The sequence below is a fragment of the Symphalangus syndactylus genome, chromosome 6, assembly GCF_028878055.3.
Source record: "Symphalangus syndactylus isolate Jambi chromosome 6, NHGRI_mSymSyn1-v2.1_pri, whole genome shotgun sequence".
NCBI lineage: Eukaryota > Metazoa > Chordata > Mammalia > Primates > Hylobatidae > Symphalangus > Symphalangus syndactylus.
In genome coordinates, this window is record NC_072428.2 from 144,991,888 (window position 1) to 145,013,586 (window position 21,699).

Genomic DNA, 21,699 nt, shown 5'->3' on the forward strand with positions numbered 1-21,699 from the left:
AGGATGAACACATGTAATGCAGACCTGAACCCACCCTTCACCCCTGCAGCAAAACCACCCCACTGAGCCCATTCTTAGGTCAGCCAAACTGCAGTGGACCCACAGACCCACGAGCATAGGGGGAAATGTCTGCTCTTAGCAGCCACTGAATCCTGTCCTGATTTGGTGATGCAAGATGATAATGGTGATAGCTGACTCAAATGGCCTCTATCAAAATTAACTCCTTGTCCACGTATAGAACTTGGGAACTGATTTTTGGAGGGTTTAAAAGAATCATCCTGACCCAGCTTTAATTTTAAATTCCATGTAAAGTTTAAGCTTGACATTTCAAAGTTTCTGATTTCTATTTAAATTCTTGGCTCTCAGTGGTGTCTACTCACTGCTCATTGAGAGTTACCTGTAAATCTCCCCAATTCCGTTCACCACTACAAAATGATTAAGTGCTGACTCCCATTGTTCTCTTCCAATGGTAAAGCCAACATGCAGTCTCAGAACAGTCATTAGATGTGAAATGAGGCTGAACACAACTGGGAACCTCGTGGTGCTGGGTCTAAGCCCTCCCAAGTGGATCCCCTTTGTATAAAGTTCTTTCATGTTTTGGGGTGATTTTTTGACCCATGTATTTGTCCCAAGCCGTGTAATAAGCTTTGCTCATGGTATTCCCTAAGACAAGATCAAATAATTTCCCAATGTTCCTCACCTATGCTAGAGGACCTGTGTTTCTCTGCTCCCCGTAGCCTGGCAGCAGAGACCAGGAGTGGCCTAGGGCGAGGCTGTGACTGCATCACCTGTCCAATGCCACATCCTTCTTCCTCATGCACATGGTCCATGAAAGCCAGAACATGATCAGAATATGCTCAGAACATGCTCAGAGCACACTTGGGACATGCTCAGAACACACTCAGAACACACTTAGAACACGCTCAGACCATGCTCAGAACATGCTCGGAACACGCTCAGAACAGACACAGAATACACTCAGAACATACTCAGAACACGCTCAGAATAGGCTCAGAGCACAGAACATGCTCAGAACACACTCAGAACATGTTTATAACACGCTCAGAACAGACTCAGAATACACTCAGAACATACTCAGAATATGCTTGGAACATGCTCAGAACATGCTTTCATGCTTAGAACACAGAACTTGCTCGGAACATGTTTGGAACATGCTCAGAACACACTCAGAACATGTTTATAACACGCTCATAACAGGCTCAGAACACACTCAGCACTTGCTCGGAACATGCTCAGAACACACTCAGAACACACTCAGAACATGCTCGGAACATGCTCAGAACAGGCTCAGAACATGCTCAGAACATGCTCAGAACACATTTGGAACACACTCAGAACATGCTCAGAACAGGCTCAGAACACAGAACACGCTCAGAACATGCTCAGAGCATGCTCAGAACACGCTCAGCTCTGCTCTGTGTCAGCTTCCTGAGTAGCCCTACCCGTGACGCTTTCATAGGCAAGCGGGGGCTTTCCAAGTCCTCATCATGCTGCTTTCTGGTGCAAGAATACTGCCTCAAGGAAACATTAAAAATATCATAGAGAAGTAGAGAAAATACCAGGATTTCCAGGAGTGGACTTGACAGACATTTGCCTGATGTGTGAAACGGGTGGCTGTAGGAGAAGGTGTCCGTCACATTTACGGGCAGACGGAGAAGCTCATTCGCTCATGCCGTCAACCCTCGCTGGGTGTCCAGCAGGGACCAGACGCAGGTCTCAGCCCTGGGAATGCAGGGGGCACATGGTCAGGTAAGCCCCAGCTTTCAGGGAGCTTGTGTCTCAGTGAAATGCCAGGAGAGGGCCACTTGGGGAGCACTGGTCAGTTACATGGGGTGATAGTGGTGTCCCCCAAGACAGGAAAGCAGGACTTTTCCTACACACATGCCACTCTGAATCTAAGCACTGCCTTTGTTTCTTTGATGTCCAGACCCAAAGTGGACAGTGACTTTTCTTTCTTGCTGCTTTTCCTCTCTGCTCTTATCACAAACAAAGTCCTTCCAGCCGGAGCCTCAGTCTCTCCCTCCCTCCATGGCTTCCTGCTTTCTCTTCCACGCTGTATTGATTTTCTTCTCCCCCAACGCTGGCTTCTGTGCTAATGCCTTATTCCAGTGAGGGAGGCTAACAGCGGGATTTCGGGGACTGAGGCAAGGCCATGAGGCACTCGTGGGCGGGAAGGCCTTTGTTCTGCAAATCTTAGCGTGCAGTTTGCACTCTCCGTTCAATTAGGATCAGACTTGAAGAGGAGATGGGGCAAAGGTGACTCATCCTGTCTTTTTCAATTTCAGCATTTTGTGTAACACCATGTTCCAAATCAATGTAAAAACCGCAAAAACAAAATTATTACTCGCCATAACTGAAGCCCATCCTGTGGCCACAGAGAGAGCCAGGGAGTCTCAGGTGTGTGTGTGAGAAGAGGTTCAATTCTTCCCTCCACTGCTTCCCCATAGAGGAAGGACCGGGGGCTCGCACCCAATAATATACAGTGATAGGAAGAACTCCTGTGATATCAGAAGAATCAACTCAAGAGGTGTTCGACAGGACTGCATTTCAGAGACTTCCTTTTGGTACGCCCAGCCTCTTGAAGCCTGACACATAAATGGAGCCTCTTCTGGAGGGAGGAAAAAAGACCAGAATGCATTGCACGCAATGTGCTGCTTCATACCTGATGTACAGGAGTCTCCGCAGTGGGAATCCTGCCATGGGCACTCGCAAACCACATCTTTGACCACACAATGAGCTTCAAGTTTGTTTAAAAAAAAAAAAAAGAAGTCTGGCCCTATCTAAGTGGCTGCGCTGGAAGCTGCAGCTGAGGCCCACGCTACTGTGGACAGCCCAGGCAGCTTCAGGTCTCCTGCAGCTGTGCCGCATTGCTATTGCCTGGGACCTGGTCATCTGCCAGCAGGATGACCACGGGAGTAGGAAAGACAGCTCCCTGTCATGACAGACACATGGGCGAGCAGCAGTGTGCACGCGTGTGGGTATGTGCATGTCCACGCATGCATGTGAGTGAGGCCTTTGCGGGGGCGAGGCTCTGTCTGTTCCCTGTTTGATGCCAAATGTTAATTGCTTTGAGGACCAGAAACCAACCCGTGAGGCAGTGAAAAACAGGACAAAATAGCTTCCCACAGGCATTGGGGGACTAACTGGGCAGCCACTCAGAGCCTCTGAGTTTCGATCCCCTGCCGTTTAAAGGATATTGTGGGGACTCCCAGTCTCTAAGACCAGGAAGGGGGCTGGTGATCATCAAGGCCAGCAGAGCTCTTAGGGAACTTCAGGGCATGTCTGACCCGAACCCCTGCCCCTCCATGGGTCCCTGTGCTGTGTCTGCAGTCAGGCCGGATGGAACCCCAAAGGCATGTCTGACCTGAACCCCAGTCCCTCCATGGGTCCCTGTGCTGTGTCTGCAGTCAGGCCAGATGGAACCCCAAAGGCATGTCTGACCCAAACCCCAGTCCCTCCATGGGTCCCTGTGCTGTGTCTGCAGTCAGGCCAGATGGAACCCCAAAGGCATGTCTGACCTGAACCCTGCCTCTCCATGGGTCCCCGTGCTGTGTCTATAGTCAGGCCCAGTGGAACCCCAAAGAGGGGGTCAGAAAAGGGCGTTCTTCACGGGGGAGGAGTCTAGGGTCAGAAGCTGTTCGCTTGGTCCTTCAGCCCTCACTGCCTACAGGGGTCCACGGCTCCGGGAGGCGACACAGGGATACAGCAAAGCCGAGCTCCCACTGGACAGACATGACTCTGTTCACCATGGCTCCATCGCGGAGGCCCAGGAAGGACAGAGAATCATTCTTACTTAACACAAGGTGCTTGTTGACCTACACAAAATTAATTTCTTGACTGTCGCTGAGAATTCCCAGCAGAGGTGTTCACATCAGAGAGAACTAAGCGCACGATTGCCTGTTATCTGACAGCCTGAACAAAGGCCAGCAGGTACCTGGCAGGCTAGGGAGACCGGGGTAAAGGGAGATTTTTCCTAGTTCAGCGGTGAGGCCTCAAAGAAGCAAGACATGCCTCCATTGCTGCAGCTCCACACGCCACTCCAGCCACCGCCAAGGTATCCAGAGCGGGGCTGGGGCCAGGGCACCTGGCTCTGAAGCTTGACTGTGCCTCTCCTAGCTGTGTGCCCCTGGGAATGGGACTCAACCTCTCTGTGCCTCAGGTTTGGCATCTGTAAAACAGGGATGGGAAATTGAGTCCTTTCTTCACCTGGGGACTCTTGTGTGCCTTGCCTGCTTTCAATCATCTGCTCCACCTATTGCTTTGTACCCAGGCCAGTGGGCAAAATCCAGCATTGCCCATGGCAGCTCCAGGCACAGCAGGGTGCAAGAAGCCAACCCAGGAGGCCTCTGTCTCGTCCACAGACCCTACTTGTCACTCTCATCTGGTTCCATGATTCCCAACCTTTGCAGGTAAAAAGATCTCTTTTTGGCTGGGCGCGGTGGCTCAAGACTGTAATCCCAGCCCTTTTGAAGGCTGAGGTGCGCGGATCACTTGAGGTCAGGAGTTAAAGTCCAGCCTGGCCAACATGGTGAAACCCCATCTCTACTAAAAATACAAAAATTAGCTGCATGTAGTGGTGGGTGCCTGTAATTCCAGCCACTCGGGAAGCTGAGGCAGGAGAATCGCTTGAACCCAGGAGGCAGAGGTTGCAGTGAGCTGAGATCGCGCCACTGCACTCCAGCCTGGGTGACAGAGTGAGACTCCATTTCAAAAAAAAAAAAATCTATTTTTTTAATATCCACAGACTTTGAGGTCTATAACCAGATGGTAGTTATATTCTTAGTACTTTCTGAGAAAACATACAAAGTCAAACAAACAACTCTGGGCTCCAAGGGGCTTTTAAAAGGCTCTGCATTTTGTCGTCACAATGGCACCCACCTATATATTTGACACCTGATTTATATACACATGAATAAGCCTACACACAAACACGTATGCATTCAGAAATACATACATCCACGATACACATGTATAAATACATACATCCACAAATACATATATGTAAAGCTCGGGTGCCATAACAGAGTGTCCCCAAAATACAGTGACCTAGGGAACGCAGGAGTTTACTTCTGTCAAGACATCCTCCTGCTGTTAATGGGCCCCAAACTGTGGGGCAGCTGTGTTCCTAGGGGTCATTTAGAAACCCAGGCTCAGCCGGGTGTGGTGGCTCACAACTGTAATCCCAGCACTTTGGGAGGCCAAGGAGGCCAGATCACGAGGTCAGGAAATCGAGACCATCCTGGCTAACACGGTGAAACCCCATCTGTACTGAAAATACAAAAAAGTAGCCGGGCGTGGTAGCAGGCGCCTGTAGTCCCAGCTACTCGGGAGGCTGAGGCAGGAGAATGGCGTGAACCCAGGAGGTGGAGCTTGCAGTGAGCTGAGATTGTGCCACTGCACTCCAGCCTGGGTGACAGAGCGAGACTCTGTCTCAAAAAAAAAAAAAAAGAAAAGAAAAGAAAAGAAATCCAGTCTCCTCCTGGGTGCTGCCTGATAGAATTTCTGTGATGACGGGAGTTACCTGAGCAGGTGCTGTCCCATCCTGTGGCAACAGTCCCTGTGGCTACTGGGCATTTGAATTGAGCTAGTGCAACTGAGGAAACGAATTTTAAATTTTATTTAATTTGAATTGGTTTTAATAAAGTGGCACATGGGGCTCGTGGCTACTGTGCCGGAGAGCACAGCTCTCCTCGTCCCCAGGGCCTCACTGCCATCTGCCCGGACGAAGCTGTGAGTGGCCTCACTGTCCAGACTCCGCGGCTGGAAGTGTGGAGAGGTGGCAAGGCCGGCGTCTGGAGGCCAGGCCTGACCTTCTTTGAGAAAATGTCACCACATGGTCACGCTCAAGCATGAGGAGGCTGGGAATGTGCTCCGACCAGGCAGCACGTGCTGGCTCCAAGTGCGGGACTCAGAGAGGAGGGAAGGAATCCTGGCACTCAGGGATCTGAGCCAGGCCATCTAAACGCAAAGCCTGCTGTTTCTTCCGGATCTGAAGGACATTCATCAGGACTCTACGCCTCCAGGGGTCTGTGGTGAGAGGGTGGGGAACACTTACTTAGCTCAGCCGCCTGCTCAAGTCCTTATTCATTCAACGCCACAGGCGAGCGTGAGCTACACTTGGGGTACAGGAAGCCCTGGGGAGCTCCCAGGAGACGGTGTGGCCCCCACTGCTGGCCCTCCTCTGACCTCCTTCAGCCTCTGGCACTAAGACATTGTCTGTGGTGTGGCCCTCTTTTTAAAAATCACGTTTTCGTTATTTGGGGTATATACACCCAGCCATGGAAATGTGGACCATATGGTAATCCTAGGTTTTGGTTTTTGGGGAGACATCATCTGGCATTCCACGGTGGCTGAGCCATTTTTCACTCCCACCACAGGGCACAAGGGCCCCAGTTCCTCCCCATCCTCACCAGTGCTTGTCATTTGCTGGTTTTCATACTCATGGTCTGGGCCTGCAGACAGGGCACGGTGTCCTCCCCGCAGCGGGAGACCCCGCGTCATTCCCTCTCTCCCTCAGCACCTGGGCACCCAGCGTGCTGTCTCCGGCAGGTGCCCATTGGTGCCCAGTGACCATGGACGGCGAGGAGCTGCGAGCGGTCCCGCCCCTCCCTCCGATCATGCTGGAACAGTGGCTTCTCTGAGGAAGGGGCAGATGTGGGGCCCTCTGCCCAGGACAGGCGGTGGAGGGACACAGGCTTACAGCCAGCCCCGGCTGAGTCCAGCCATCAGCCCCTGGGCCTCAGTTTCCTCCTCTGTAAAGGAGAGGTGATGTCCCTACTTTGGCTATTGTGAAGATGAAAGGAAATCACGTTACGAAAAGCTTAGGACAGCCCTGGCATGTGAAGGGCTGGGGAAACACGAGCCGTCGTTATTACCATTGCACAAGTCTGCATCTCTGCTTACAAAGCCATTGTCTGCTATTGTCCCCACACCTCTCCAGGCCCTCCAGCCAGCGTGGGAAACCCAAGGGCATTCTGGGGGCTGCTCATCAGCAGCTTCTCCTCCTTCTGCTCCCTGATCTGGCCTGGGGGGCTGCAGGAGGACCCTCACCCCTTCTTCACCCCTGCCCTCTCTCCAGCCCACTGCGTTGCCATCTAGACTCACACTGGGCTTTCCTCCTAACTCTATCACCTGGGTGGGGTGACCCTGGCCCGAGCCTCTGTACTCACAAGGGGGCTGACAGTCCAATCGTGCTCAGCGCCCGGTGGAAGGAACAACTCAGGCAGCAGCTGGCTGTGGTCACTCGCATGTTAATGGGGAACCGAGCCGTCAGACTGCACTCTGCTTAAAGGTCTGTGCCCCTGAAGGCTCCCAGCTGAGGGTGAGGGTGGGTGTGCATTGGTCTTGGGCAGGGCAAACTGGTCACCAAGCTAAAATGGTCTCGTTTTCCCTGAAAATTAGCTTTTTGCCCAAGACAGATATCCTGGTGGCCCTTGCCCAGGAGTCATCCCTCCAGGTGTGCAGGAAGGCAACAGAGATCCCCTGGCCCACCCTCGACCGTCACCCTTCTGTCCAGCACCCCGGCTGCATCCTTCAGCACAGCGTGGGCCAGCTCCTCACCCTCTTAGCCCATGCCCTCCCAGCCTTGGTGCTCAGCTGCTGTTTACATCCATCCCTGCAGCGGGAGGGACACCCCACCCCAGGCCCGGACTCAGCTGGGCAATGCCGCATCCTCCCATTTTATTCTCTGAGCACTCTGAAGGTGAGCCCTTCGTCTCATTCCTCCTGCAACCCTGAGAGGGACAAAAGGGCTGTCACCACCTCCCTGTGGGGGACACTGGCAGGGTGAGGGGACTGCCCAAGCCATGCCCAGCCATGCCCTTTGGAAATGTCCTGCACAGCGAGCTCTTCTCTCTGCAGGGGTTCTGCCTTTGCTGCCTCCACAGCCATCTTCCAGCCCCAGCCCTGTCTGGGACCCTCTCACCACCCACAGTTCCTTGCATGTCACATTTGTTACTCGGCCCCTCCCTGCCACTTCCCATTTAGTCTCGTAAGAAACCTGGCTGCTTAAAATTTTACTCAGTCTATAAATACTCTTTGCTGAGCATTTTCTATAACAATAGGAGCTGGAAACCCCCAAATCCGGCTGGCTGGTCTCATGTCTGTTGCCCCGCCCACCCCTCTGCAATTTCTCAAGCAGCTCGCTTTGGGTGATAAGCTCCATGTGTGTCTCAGAACGGCCACGGCTGCGTCCCATGTACCAGGTGTTGTGCTGTGTGCTTGAAGGTACAGCAACCCCTCACCACAGCTCTGCGAGGCAGCTGTGACTTCCATCCTTCTTAAGAGGGGAAATGCCGAGGCTCCAGCCTCCACGGGGACTTCAGTGCTGAGTTTCCCTCGTGATAGGCAAGGCGCTGTGCTGGGCGGGGCAGGTACAACTGACCTCCCAGAGTCAGGAGCACACACTCTCCTGCTGGGAAGCCCTCAGGGAACCTGAGTGCTCGCCTCCCCGCTTCAGCCAGGTCTCAGCCTCCCGGGGCTGCTGTTGAGGCCGACCCTCGGGATGCTGCCCCGTCCTGCCCCTCCAGGGCAGGCCCCCATGAGCAGGGGCCTGGACTCCATCGGTAGACAAGGCTTGTGTGGATTGAGACCGGGGCTGGTAAGGCCAGGAAGGGGCAACTGTAGGCACTGCCCGGGGAGGGGCAGAATCATGCTGTTGCCCAGTGATGCCAGGTACACAAAGGCAAAGCTGGAGGGACAGTGTGGAGGCCCAGACTCATTCAGGTGCACTGAGAGCCAGTGGAGGCGTGCAAGGCGATGTGATCGCAGGCCTGCTTCTAGAGACTTCTCTGGCAGCAGGTGGAAGGGCAGGTGGGAGGGAGGCCGCCACTTTGAGGCTGGGACAGAAGGGTGAGGACCTGCACTGGGCATGAAGGCGACCACAGACACACACAGAGCCATGGAAGCCAGCGCTGTGGAACAGATCTGTGCCCAGAGCCGGCGGGCAGGCTGGCTCCTCCTGGGGCTCTGTGTCTGTTCTCTTTGGGCCCAGGCTGTGTCCAGCTTGCCAGGCAGTGAGAGAGAGGCAGCATCCAGACACCCTGTCCCATACACCGGGGGAGCGGCACGGGCTGGGACCACCAAGCTTCCCTGGCAGGACAGCAGAGTGTGGTCACTTTCACACCGCCGAGGGGAGGCTCCCTCAGTCACAGCCTCCCATCACAGGAGGGAACCCGGGATGCAGAGCCGGCGGGGAGGGGGAGGGGGACAGGGGCCCAGCTCCCGGCCTCGCCCTGCCAGGGAGGATTGTCCTGAACACCGCTGCCCGGGCCTTCATGCTTCAGAAGCCACCAGAAGCAGAGGCTGAACTCAGCCACCCCAGCCACTGCAGAGCCCAGGAAGGGCAGGGCGCTGAATGGCCCGCCCAGCTGCACGCATGGCTGCGTCTTCTGTGTGCCCTGCGTCTTTAAGAGTGGGAAGAGAAAAGGAGGGACCTCTCAGGAAGTGGCGGGGCATCTGCTCCCGCAGGAGAACTCTTTTACATTTCTAATCAGGAGCCTGGGCTAGAGAGTGTCCTGCCCCCGTGCCCGCAGGGATGGGGGACAGTGAGGCTCCTCAACTGTTCCAGGGTAGCCCTTGCAGGCAAATCCGAGAAGGCTACGGCTTCAGAAGGAAAAGGACCAGGGAAGAAGTCCTCACAGGAATAGACCAGGCCTCAGGCGAGGCTGAAATTCTTCCTCTGCACCAGGACTGCTACTGGAGGTTGTTTGGTTTCTCTGCCGGTGCTGTCTTCACACACTTACAATTAATATTAGCAGCAAGTGTCACTAAGGAGCAAGGAGCGATTTCTCCAGGAATCGGAAACTCCCCCCTGCCCCGCCCCCCACAGCACCCGGCAAGCTGGAGCTTCCTAAAGGCCTGCCACAAGGGGCTGGGTTTCTGGAATGTTCTTTCATCCCCTGGGAGTCCTGGGCTGCTCTGTCCGGCCCTCCCTCCGTGAGAAGGGGAAGCCGAGGCTTGGATGAGCTGCCCTGGCCAGCTCCGGGCTCCACCCCCCCGCGCCCTGGCTGTTGCCATGGTTGGCCTCAGGCATCCGGCTGGGCCTGCAGGAGACACGCTTGTAGGACTTGCTAGGGCAGGAGAGAATGGGGTAACGCGGAAGACGGATTTTTTTTTTTGAAATGAGCAAACAGTTTAGAGAACCCCACAGAAACAAAAGGGAAAAAGCAGGAGACGATGCAACAAAGGCCATTAGAGCAAAGAGCATCAGTGACAAGACGCAGCTACCAGGCGACCAGGCGGAGGAAGGGTGCGGCCGCAGCGGGTGTCGAGACCGCAGAAGGGCCAGGGCGGGGCGGCAGAGGGGCTCCTGGGACCATGGTGCAGGAACCCGACGGAGGGAGACACGGGGTGGGAAACAGGTGGACAGATAGACTTCCAGGCCTGAGGCGGAGAAACAAGACCTAGGCCGGAGAGGGGAGGGCAAGAGATGGCCACCGCCCCAACACGTGGGAGTGGGCACTGGGAGTTCACGGGATCGTGGAGTAATCAAAGGGACTCAGAAACCGCCCTATCGACCCTAGATTTTACCGGGCTTTTACAGAAACTGAAGCCAAGGAGTCCAGCACACAGCCCAGGGCCATCCCTTCGGCCTGAAGCAGTGTCTTCACCTCACCAGCTCTCCGTGGGCAGCTCCTTCCCTGGCCCCACCCGGCTTGCTTTGGAAATACCCAGATGTGCTTGAATACCGGGATAAAAACACCTGGAAGGAGAAAGGAAAATGCTGAGAGAGGGGAAGGGTTAATCCAAGAGGGAAGAAACAAGCAGGGCAGGAAGCAGGAAGGAGGAGATGGCTGGGGGCAGAGAGGAGAGGGACCTAGTGAAGTGGGGGCTGAAGGCGCGGGGACCACCCTAGGCATTCTGGGTGCCATCTCTGTACGTGACAAATTTCCACACTCAAGCTCACACCGGCCTCTCTCAACCGTCTCCACGCAGCAGGGTTATCCATGGCTGAGACTCAGGGGACAAGGGGGAGGCAAAAAGAAACGCAGCCGAGATGAAAGTTAGGGGACGGAGAGAGGAAGCCAGTCCGGAAATGGCAGAGAGGAAGAGTTTGCTTCCTCCTGGGAAGGTTCCCTGTGAATGGGTTAGGACGTCTTTATTATGGAAAGATGACTCCGTGGTATCATGCGATAAGCTTGGCAGTCATGGAAAAGAAATCTGTATGGGAAATTATACTTTTGATTTATGACAGAGTGAAGAGTCACATTGCCCATCCTTTCATTTAGATTGTTAGTTAAATGAGGAAATAACCACAGACTGTTCCATTCTATTTGGTATCCATTTCTAGAAGTCTATGACATCAATCTGTATTTGGGGAGACCACTTCCTCCAGAGCACTTTATTTTGTGAACTATTTCGGCACCCAAGGATCCAATGGTCATGGTCCCCTTTGCCATCAAAATACAATAAGTGGAGCTTACAGCTAACTTATGTATAAATGTCCATTTCTTTTAAGTGTGGATGTTGGTCTGAAGGATTTCTTCAGTCTTGTCACTAATTTTATCATGTGACCAAAATGATCACTGGACATTGGATTTTCAAGATTTTCCCTGATAAAAATGAATCTTCTAATCCTCCCCTAATTGAACAATTCTGCATGTGATTTGCGTTTGAATTGTAAATTATAACCCTTTTCCTATTTTCTAAAATGCTCTTTTAAAAGTCTTGTAAATTCACCAGTAGTCTTCATCATTTAAGTAGTAAATGTAGTCAATTAATCTTTTTGGAAGCATTTTAGGATGAAACTTCCGGATTAGTGTTCATTTTAAGACCAAGAGTTAATGAGGAAAAAAAGCGTTCCACCTCTGGAATTTTAGCTGACGGAAATGTTCTTGAATTTGCTAAATATTCACTTACAAAAAAGTTAATGAGGAAAAATGAGGACGGCACCGGCCAGGCAATGTATTCAACAGAAGCTCTAATTTGCTGTGTTGTCTTGGGCCAAACACTCAGCCTCTCTGTGCTTTGGGTTCCTCTAAACAGGATTACTTATTTCTGTTTACTTTAAAGCAGGAGTTTTAAATCTGGATCCTGTAAACTTGGATGGGAAAAGTTCATCCTTGTTTTTGGTAGTGCATCTCTAACTGGAATCCACTGATTCTTTTTATTATGAAGTAGACATCAAACCCTTGCACCGTTTAACTTAGCAGCGCCTGTGACATTGCGGCTGATTTAAACCAGATATTTTCATGTCATGTTATACCTACAGATATCTCCAAATATCATTTCTGCTCGTCACTACTTTAAAATTTCCCATAGACCTGCTGCTAGATCTTGTTATTAAAGATATGAGTAAAGAAAGATGCATCACAATGAAAATACATTTTGTAACTATTTAAATCTGACTGGTTCCTTTGAAATCCTGTGTATCTTATTGTATACATTTAAATATATTCATCTCAGAAGGGTACGTCAGTAGGCATCCCACAGCTGCCAAAAAGATCCATGGCATTAAGAAAGGTGAAGAAGCTCTGGTTTACAGGAATATGGAAAGGCAAAATGAGTATTTGCTAAAAGGATGTCAGCTCTCTAGAGAAAAAAAAAAAAAAAACAGAGGAAAGGTAAGGTCAACAAATCACCGCTACCACGCTGAAGAATCCACACAATCAATAGCTGTGCCAGGTAAAGGGCTTGATCCTGTGGCCACACCCCAAAATTATTTGTATTCAAAGGAGTCAGTCCCCCCGGGAGCATTTCTGACGCACTTGGCCCTACGTTCCTCCCTGGGTCACCGGTAACATGTGGGCGCTGTTTCTCTTCCCCACCACCAGGCCATGTGGGGCCTCAGGGACCCCGAATGCCTTGTGCTGCCGCGGAGGCCTTGGAGCGAGTGCTGGTTCCATGGTCTGCTCTGCTGAAGCCACGACGCTGCGCCCCCAGCACACCGGTCCGGTATGTGTTTCTCAGGGTGCACTCCTGCCTCTTGTTTGCATACATGTTCACACCACGATATTTAAGAGAGATGTCACTATGGACAAGCCCATGTCCAGCCTGTCCTAATAAGCAGCCACCGGGCTGCCCAGAAAATCATGGTCTTCTCAAAGGAAATGCTGCAGTGCTGATGTGTGACCCCACCACATCCCAGTGCAGAGCCCTGCAGCCTGGACCTCCTGACACCCTGCTCCCGCGTCAGAGCTGAGGGCCGCAGGCACTGTCTGGTCCAACCACTGCATTTACAGGGTCTGGCCCATGACAGCAGGGAGGGCAGGAAGCCCAGGTCTGGGGTCTTTCTCCGCCTGAGCGGTCCCTCAAGGGAGGCACGCACGTGCTGCAGAGCTGGGAACCTGGCCTTTGACCCGCGCCATTTGTCAGTCTCCAGACCCTAGTCTGTTCTTCTCAAGTTGGAGATGACAATGGCATTTCTCTACAAAATTGTTGCAAGGATGACATAAAATAGTGCCCTCGGGAGGGACGTATAAACTGTAAAGGGCAGTGCTGAGCTCACCACCGTGGCCATGCTAGCAGGAGCCGTGGCTGCTGGGCTCACCCAGCCGAGGCTCAGCAAACAGGCCTGCTGTGGAGCCCGGGCGGCGGGTTCGGGGCGCGGTTCGGGTCCGTCCCGGTTCCCTGTCCTGGAACAGAAGATGGGACTTTCCCACGGGCAGGACTCTTCTGCCTCCTCACCTGCGCGGTGCCAGGTCTCCCTGGAGGACTCAGCGTCACTGGAAATGTGGCTCCAAGTCTCCCTAGACCTTCCTAGAGCAGCAAGAAACCTGGCACCACGGGTGGAAGCCTGGCCTGCCCTGAGCCAGCCTCTCCCACCGTCACCACCTTCCCAGCACTGACTTCCCCTGGGAGCCTTCCACCTCTGCAATTTTAGCTGACGGAAATGTTCTTGAATTTGCTAAATATTCACTTACAAAAATTAATCTCTGCATTGTTCTCAATAATAAACACATGAAAACAATTGAAATGACCTAATACAGGAGACTTGTTAAATAAATGTGGCTTGCACGTGAAATAAACACTTTGCAGCCATTAAATTTTATGCTGTAGAAGAATCTGAGTGACATGAAGACAGATTCACAATACACCAAGTGGAAAGGCCACAGGTCATAACATGGTAGATAAGATATAATCTAATTTACAGATGTGTGTATATACACACACGTGTATTCACAGATATGCATGTGTATTATATGATGTAAACAATTATCTGGGTGATGAAATTTGGAGACTTTATTTTCATATTTTTAAAATCTGTGTTTTCTAAATATTTGTATTTCTCTTATAAGAAAAAAAAATATTTTTTTTTCCAATTTTCATTTTGTTTCATCTGGTTTTAAATAAGAAACCCAAGCTAAAGAGGGTGGCAGCCCTTTTCCTCTGCAGTTTTCCTGCCCGAGCAGCCTGAAGTGGTAGAGGCCGCCTGCCCCATCCAGGCTGGGCGTGCTCTGGTCTAAATATCCCTCCAGAGGAGCAGAGTCCCAAGGCTCCCCAGAGCAAGGCCCACACAGGCCCACCCTGCTCCTCTGAAGGGTTGGGGAGGGCAACTGGGACAGTCCAGGTGCGTCTGCAGCAGGGGAGGAGGCTCAGATGACCACATTGGTCTCTGAAGTGGATGCAGTAGAAAGAATCAGAAACGTCCCCTCGGTGGGCACGAGGCAGGAGGCTGAGCCGGCTGATGAAGCAGGCCTCAGTGAGGAGCTCCACGCAGTGGCAGTGACATCTTGAAAGGAGAGAATCCCCTGACCCAGGACCCTCAGGTACCAGCCTGTGTTGGAGACACACTCCCTAGGCCGGGCTTTCAAAAGGAAGCTATCAGGATGCAAATTGGCTTCAGGCCCACCACCAAGTCCATGCGCGCTGAGACAGGTGCAGCGACCTTACAGTCAGAGTCTGTGTTTAGCTTGAAGTTTCACAGCACCTGTCCTCCAAGGCCTCCGGGTTATCCGAGGGCACTTCCTGTGGACATCCCGTTCCAGGCACGGCCCCTGGGGTCTACGCAGTGGCGTGGGTAGGGGGCGGTGCCTAGAGATTCCCAACACTCTTAGTCCTCTTGCAAAACCAAGACCCCACCTGAGATCCGCAAAAGTTCTCTATCACACAGCCTGGGAACACTTGCCTTGGGTTTTGGCCTAGGACAAAGCCTGGCTGGGTGAGGCATTCTGGGCCGCCATGGGGTGAGGGGAGGAGAGGAAGTCCCCTTCTGGATCTTCCCAGCTGGGTGAGGCATTCCAGGCCACATCGGGGTGGGGTGGGGGGAAGTCCCCTCCTGGGTCCTTCCAGCTGGATGAGGCGTTCAGGGCTGCCATCGAGGGTGTGGGGGAAGCCCCTTCTGCGTCCTCCCAGCGGGTACTGATCTTACTCCTTCGTTCTCAGGCGGGACACTCCAAGGGGCTCCCTTATCCCCTGACATCACTGGAGCTCTTGGCCTGGCCTCCTTCCCTCATGGCTACCACAGGCCACCCAACCAAAGAACACATTTTTTTGCCTTAAAGTTCTCCCATTTTGGTGTTTTGTGCCAGCGATTGCAGACAGCCAGTGCCCTGGTCTTTCGTGGTCCCTGCTCTCCCCGCAGCTCAGGGTGGAGGCCCTGTCCAGCTAAGCACAGCACCACCCTCCACACTAAACGTCCTCACCAGGCCGCACCGCAGGCCGCCCTCCCGCCATGCTGGTCTGACCTCGGGGGCTCCTCTCCCCCACGAGGACCTCTGTGCCCCGCCTGCACCACTCCCGTATCCTTCTCGGCGCCCAGCACGGGGCCTGAGGTGCACTAGGGCTTCCTGAGTATTTGCTTATTTGAGCACAAACCCAAAAAGGCCAAGGGCAAGGGTGCGTGTGTTCAGAACAGTGAGCACGGCAGGTCTTTGGGGGCCAGGCGCTCAGAAGCGCCCGCCAGGCATCTGAGTTCTGCGCGGAAGATTAAACCAAGAGGAATCTCAAAGAGGGGCGGTGGTTACTTGGAAACCATCATCGGCTACCAAGCTCAGCCGCAAGACCCCACCCAACTGTTCCACAGTCCTGGAGGGGCTGAGGTGCACTGCCCCCAAGCCAGGGGTGCGGGACTGGATCACCGGGAGGCTCCCCCAGCCCTTTCTCAGGATTCTGCACCACAGGTTCCATTCCATTGCCCAGGGAGAAGCGCTTCTCCAGTGGGGACGGTGGTAACTCATAACTAACAGGAAGCGCGGACGCATTCTGCCAGCCGCGAGAAGGGCCCTGAGCTGTGCTAGGGCCTTTCCCAGGTACAAATCAATGTGGGAATGAATGGGAAGGAAGCAGTGGGCTCACTTCCTCCCTGAGATAAGGCTTTGTTTGAGCCTATGCCGTGGCGTCTGTTCCTTTGGGATCCACCTTGGCGGGGTGAGGATAGCCTACGCTCAAAGGCATGGGCTGCCCCGAGCAGGGATGCAGGACAGCCAGGAGACCTCGAGGCACAGATGCCGCGGCGGCCAGCCTGGGCTTTCTGCCCTCACTGCCTGTGCCCAGGGGCTCCACCTGGGCCAGCCAGCCGTGGGCTAGGTCACCCGGCCGGCCTATGCAGGGCTCAGGCTGGGGCCTCTGCGCCTGCTGCCGCCTGGGCTGAGGTATGAGGCTAAAGATACCTTACTTAACACTGTCAGTGCACAGGAGAAAACGCCCCTGGTCTGTTAATAAATCACTAGTTACTAGAAGGGAAGCACAAGAACTAGAGATGCTATCGTTTTCCTGGACTTGAGACTCAGTTATCAGGTACAAAAGAAAGCATTTCTTAATAACAACAAAAAACTCAAACGTGTTTCTTTCTGAAGCCCCCATGCATCCACCCGTTAGTAAGCGGAACAGCATCTTTTTACTGGGCTTTGTTTCAGAAGGGGATTTGTTGCAATCAGCCCTCTCTTCTAACCTTGACACAGCCATCTTTCTACAGTGGGATCTTGCCATAGGGCCAGTGCATGCTCACAAAAACGGCTGGGATTTTTGCGGTTTGGAAAGAGAGAGCCACAGCACACCCACGGGCACACACCAGCTCCACCAGGCACAGCTGACCCAGATCCCTGGAACTGAGTGGGGATTCCCAGTGGGGCTTCCACTCTCGAAATTGGTCAAGGTGTCAGCATCCACAGCATATGCAAAAGTGAGCTAACCTGCAACATTTCCTGTTTATCATGTAGGGGCACTGCTTCAAAACACGCATGCACCCAAGACCCTTTAATCTTAGGGCATTAATATTTCATCTTGGCTTTGATTGCATATAAAAGCAATTCAAGGGTCTGTTTTTACCTAAAGGTCTAATAATTTAATAACACTTGTTGAAGCCACATTTGTATTAGATTTCACTCTGTTTTAATACCACATTGCTTTACATAGGGTCCATTTTTAATAGGGACCAAACAGTCTATTTTTTGGTTCTCCGCTTTCTTCTGTAAACCACAGGGCATGAAGGTGCTTCATCAGCACCCTTTGATGAAGAACAACAGAGCCATGAAGATTTACTTCTATCAGACAATGAAAATCTCCTGATTGAAATCTCCTCTGTCTCTGCTGACAATGGTGTCACCTCGTGGATTACAGTCACCTTTTATCGGCCAATATCAGAGAATACGCTATAGAGAAATTCCCATTTGTTCAGAAAGCTGCTATGAGGCAAACCCTTAATATCAAACGTCAGGAGCACAGTCTAACTTTTCAGGTGCCAACCTTGCTATTGATAAAGTTTGAGATAGCTATTCATATTTGTACTTACAGTATATCAGATCTTTCTGAGTCCTGGCCATGCTTGATCAGCTGACATTGGGTATCCAATGCTTCAGTACATCACTTGCCTTCCCTAGATGCCGGTGTGTTAACAATCCCAAAAGGAGAAGGAAGTTACTGGCGCCCGTATCAGCTCCACGGGAAGGCCATGTCCCTCTGGGTCACATCTTGGATTCACTAAGCTTGTGATTTGTGAACTTCCCCCTGCCCTGTGGCTTTGAGGGAACAGGACTATCTATCAAACTGCTCACCTTACTGTACTGGGCTTTTACTCTGTGCTATTATGCTTTAGAGGGAAATTATTTAATCCGTGGTTTACTGAAATCCATGTTCCATATAGTGACACATACTATAAGATTCTAAGCCAGTTCCAGTGCAGCCTCATGGCATTTCTGTTTTCCAGCAACTTCATAATAGATTAAATATGTTTTATGAATATCTTACTGTGGCAGGGTAGAATCTTTACGTCCACTGTAATTTTTTTTCTTTCATGAAAATCTTGAGATAATTCTCCAAGATAAGGAGCATAGGAATGATTCTTTAATTAAGGAATTAAAAAAAATAAAGACCCTATTTTTTCCCTGAGATCTCCACACTGGAAATTCGAAGCTCTAGCTGATCTCCCTGTGTCCTCTCTCTATTATGTATGTCCGTGTCTGTGTATTTGTATGCATGTAGCTACATTTCCATGTTTCTATCTATCTGTTTATCTATGTATCCATCCATCTATTTTTGGACTTTCCCGAAGAACCCAGAAGGGTAGAAAACTGTATGTGACATCTAAGACTCCTCTTCCACAAACTGTCCTTCTGAAGCAAAGCCCCATGTTTCTGGTGATGACCCCACAAATGAATGAGCCAATATTATGTTAAATATCATCACCACCTCTCGCCCATGGGGCAGATTATGAAAAGTGGACTACAAAAAGCAGAGCCTCTCTCCTCAGCAAACACACATTTAGGGGAAGGGGCAAGAAGTTAAACTTCGCGTGAGAGCCGTATCATTTACTGTTATCTTTCCCTAGGTCATTTAAGGGCAATACAATTTTACAACTTCCATAATTCTATTTCATTTATTGTATTTGATCTTTTTATCCACTTGGTTTCTTGCTCTAAAAGCAACTAATCTGAGGAATTTAAGAAACATATAAAGGGGAATTAAATTATAGCTAGGGAATCATAATAAAAACACATTTGTATCTCACAGGTGCATTCATATTTTGATGGTTTAGTATCATTGTTAATTGCATCTTGGTGTCAAACTATACAATATCCTATTGCGTGAGCTTCAGCACATTTAAGATTAGCTCAGAAATTTGTACCAAGTTTTAAAACAGACCACAAAATCACATCAGAGAATGACTTTTCTCATATTCCATGACAATCTGAATTTTAAGCTTGATATATAGTTTATCATTTTTTATTTAGATATAGTGATTACGTACGTGAGTAAATATCAATCTAAGCCGAGAAACAGATATAAAAGCACAGCCAGGTATTGCCTCTATTTTTTTAGGGTTATCTTAGTAAATAAAGTATTGATCTTTCCTGTTTGGGACTTCGGCACAATCCCACTCTCCACTCCTCAGTAAATGGATTCATTGTCCTTGGCTTGTTCTTAGCAAATAGTAATCCACATCACAAAAAATAAAGTGGGCATCTCAGCCAATCTGGTCTTTTTTTTTTTTTTTTTTTTTATGAGAACAGGCTCACATGTCTTCATGGAGACCCAAACCAACCATCTCATAAAAGAACAATTTGAAACCATGAAGCCTCAAACGAGTCTTCTCTCCTCATTATTTTAATAAGCATTACACACCCTACCCCGTGTTTTCCCAGGGATTTTTTTGGACATAGAATTAGGTAGCTTTTCATCAACTCTGAGAAACTTTCTCTCACACTATAATGTTGCCTTGTTTCTTTTATTTCTGTTGTTTTTGTTTCGTCCCCCCACTTGTTGTTTTTGATTAGGTTTTGGTCAATAAATGGGACTTACAACGCACCAAGGTGGCTAGAAGGATGCTAAAGTGAGAAGCTACTCTATCTCATTGTTCATTAGCAAAAGCAGCGCAACCTAACAGTGGCCCACAGGGAAACCTGACTTCCTGCAGCCAGAAGAAATCCAGTGGTTTGTGCATTACCATTCAAATACGGGTTGAATCAGTAACTTCGTAAGCTACAAATATTTACATGAGTTTAGCAAGTTTGAGCTGGAAAAAATTCTGGAAAGAAAAAATATACAAGTCATGAGATATTAAAAATTTGCAAGATACAAGACTATTTTTAATGGGAAATCCAAGAAGAAAAACTGAAATGCCATATTTAGCAAAACCTTAGATAGTCGCTGTAAGTCAAAGTTCCTCGTCCTCTCCATTCAAAGCAAAGCGTCACTGTCAATGAAAGGCACCCCTCAGTGACAGGAGGTGCACCTCCCCACGTCCGTTTAGTTACAAACAGGAGGCCACATTTTCTTAATTTCTATAATTAGTGTTAGCATTGCCTACATTTCAGAATTTTTAATGATGATCAATGAGAGTATGAAAACAAATTTGGCAACACTTCTACAATCACAACTGTTAACATTTTTCACTGAAGCTTACTTGGTGTCACAGGTCCCACCATGTTCCTGTGAAGGTCACTAGGTTTTCAGGAATAATTTTCCTGTTTAGTGCATTTCCCAAGAAAATCCAAGTTAGGAGAATGTTCCTGATTTACTACTTTAAATGCCAAATTAACCTTAACTAGATAAGTTTAAATAAAGCTATAGGGACTATGTGTTAAATAACAATTGTCCTACCCTACTGGAAAGTAGTGTTAATTATTATTCAGTTCTATTTCCATCGTGTGTCAGCTTGAGTGCAAGTTCGTTGGGTTATGTAGGAGCCATCAGACTTAAGCAGCCACAGACAAGACAAAAAAAAAGCACCCAAGTAATTAAGTGACATTAACTCACTAACTTTTAATCAGAGTTGAGGTGGGGAGGGGGCATGGAAAGCCCTTCCCCTTATCTTTGGTAAATTTTCCTAAATTTAAGAATTGTTTCCTGCTGAAGAGTCAGGAGAATGATTTAAACACATAATGTGCTTTTTAAGCAACTAAGTAACAATATGGCAAAGAGTTTTGGGTCTTCCGGGTGGAATTTGTAGCATACTACCCACTTGATTGTCACCAAAGACAATGAGAATCTCTTTTTAGAAACTGGTGTAGACTATACCCTGACATTCTTAATCATTAAAGTCAGATTCCACTGAATGCAAATGTAACAGAGATAAAGAAATTTCCGGGAGTAACTGTTACTAGACTTTGTGTATTAAGTGTGGTCAAAAGATAATTTCCCACCAGGTCCCAACTCTCTTTCCATTCCTGTAGAAGAATGGTAGATTATTTAGTAGTAAACTCAACACACTAAATGTGAGCCAAAAAAACCTTTAGAAGAAAAACAAACAAACCAGAAGAGTTTGGAGCAAAACAAAATGCAATCACTAATGTCATCTTTTAACACATGATGCAATAATAAATCAACTTTCTAAACCACTTAAACTCAGACTGGTGTTTGAGAGGCCAATGTAATTATTGTTTACTACAAATTAAAGCATTCATTAGTTTTTACACATTCCACTAAATTTTAGAGATGGGCTTTTAAACTTGTGGTTTCTAAAAATTTAAATTTCATTCCTGATAAAAAATGGGTTTGTTTCTTTCACCAATAGCCATATCTCACCCAGAAGACCACATTTTGAATTTGTTGCCATGTATTTCCTTAAATTTATAGGCAATCAAGTATTTGAGAATTCAAATCCAGTTCTTATCAGATAGCTACTGCACTTGTATATGTGCACATGCACTGTTATAAAATAAACAGCATACATTATGAAATCCCTATTTTGTTCACTTTTTTCCTCAATACGGAATTAAATCCTTTATTGTCAAGCTCGATTTATCAAAATCTGCAAAGGTTAATTTAAGTTTCATGTACTCCTCAGCTTCACCTATAAAA

The 21,699-nt window shown here is 49.6% G+C and overlaps 1 protein-coding gene across 3 annotated transcripts in view; it reads right to left on the reverse strand.

The window, feature by feature from the left end:
* Positions 1 to 11,211: 11,211 nt before the first annotated feature.
* Positions 11,212 to 21,699, reverse strand: part of CNPY1 (canopy FGF signaling regulator 1) — a 146,516-nt gene continuing 136,028 nt past the window's right edge. For all 3 annotated transcript variants that reach the window (XM_063642381.1, XM_055269809.2, XM_055269808.2), the window contains one exon: positions 11,212 to 21,691. The gene's annotated coding sequence lies outside the window, so the exon portion shown is untranslated. The remainder of the gene's footprint in view (positions 21,692 to 21,699) is intronic.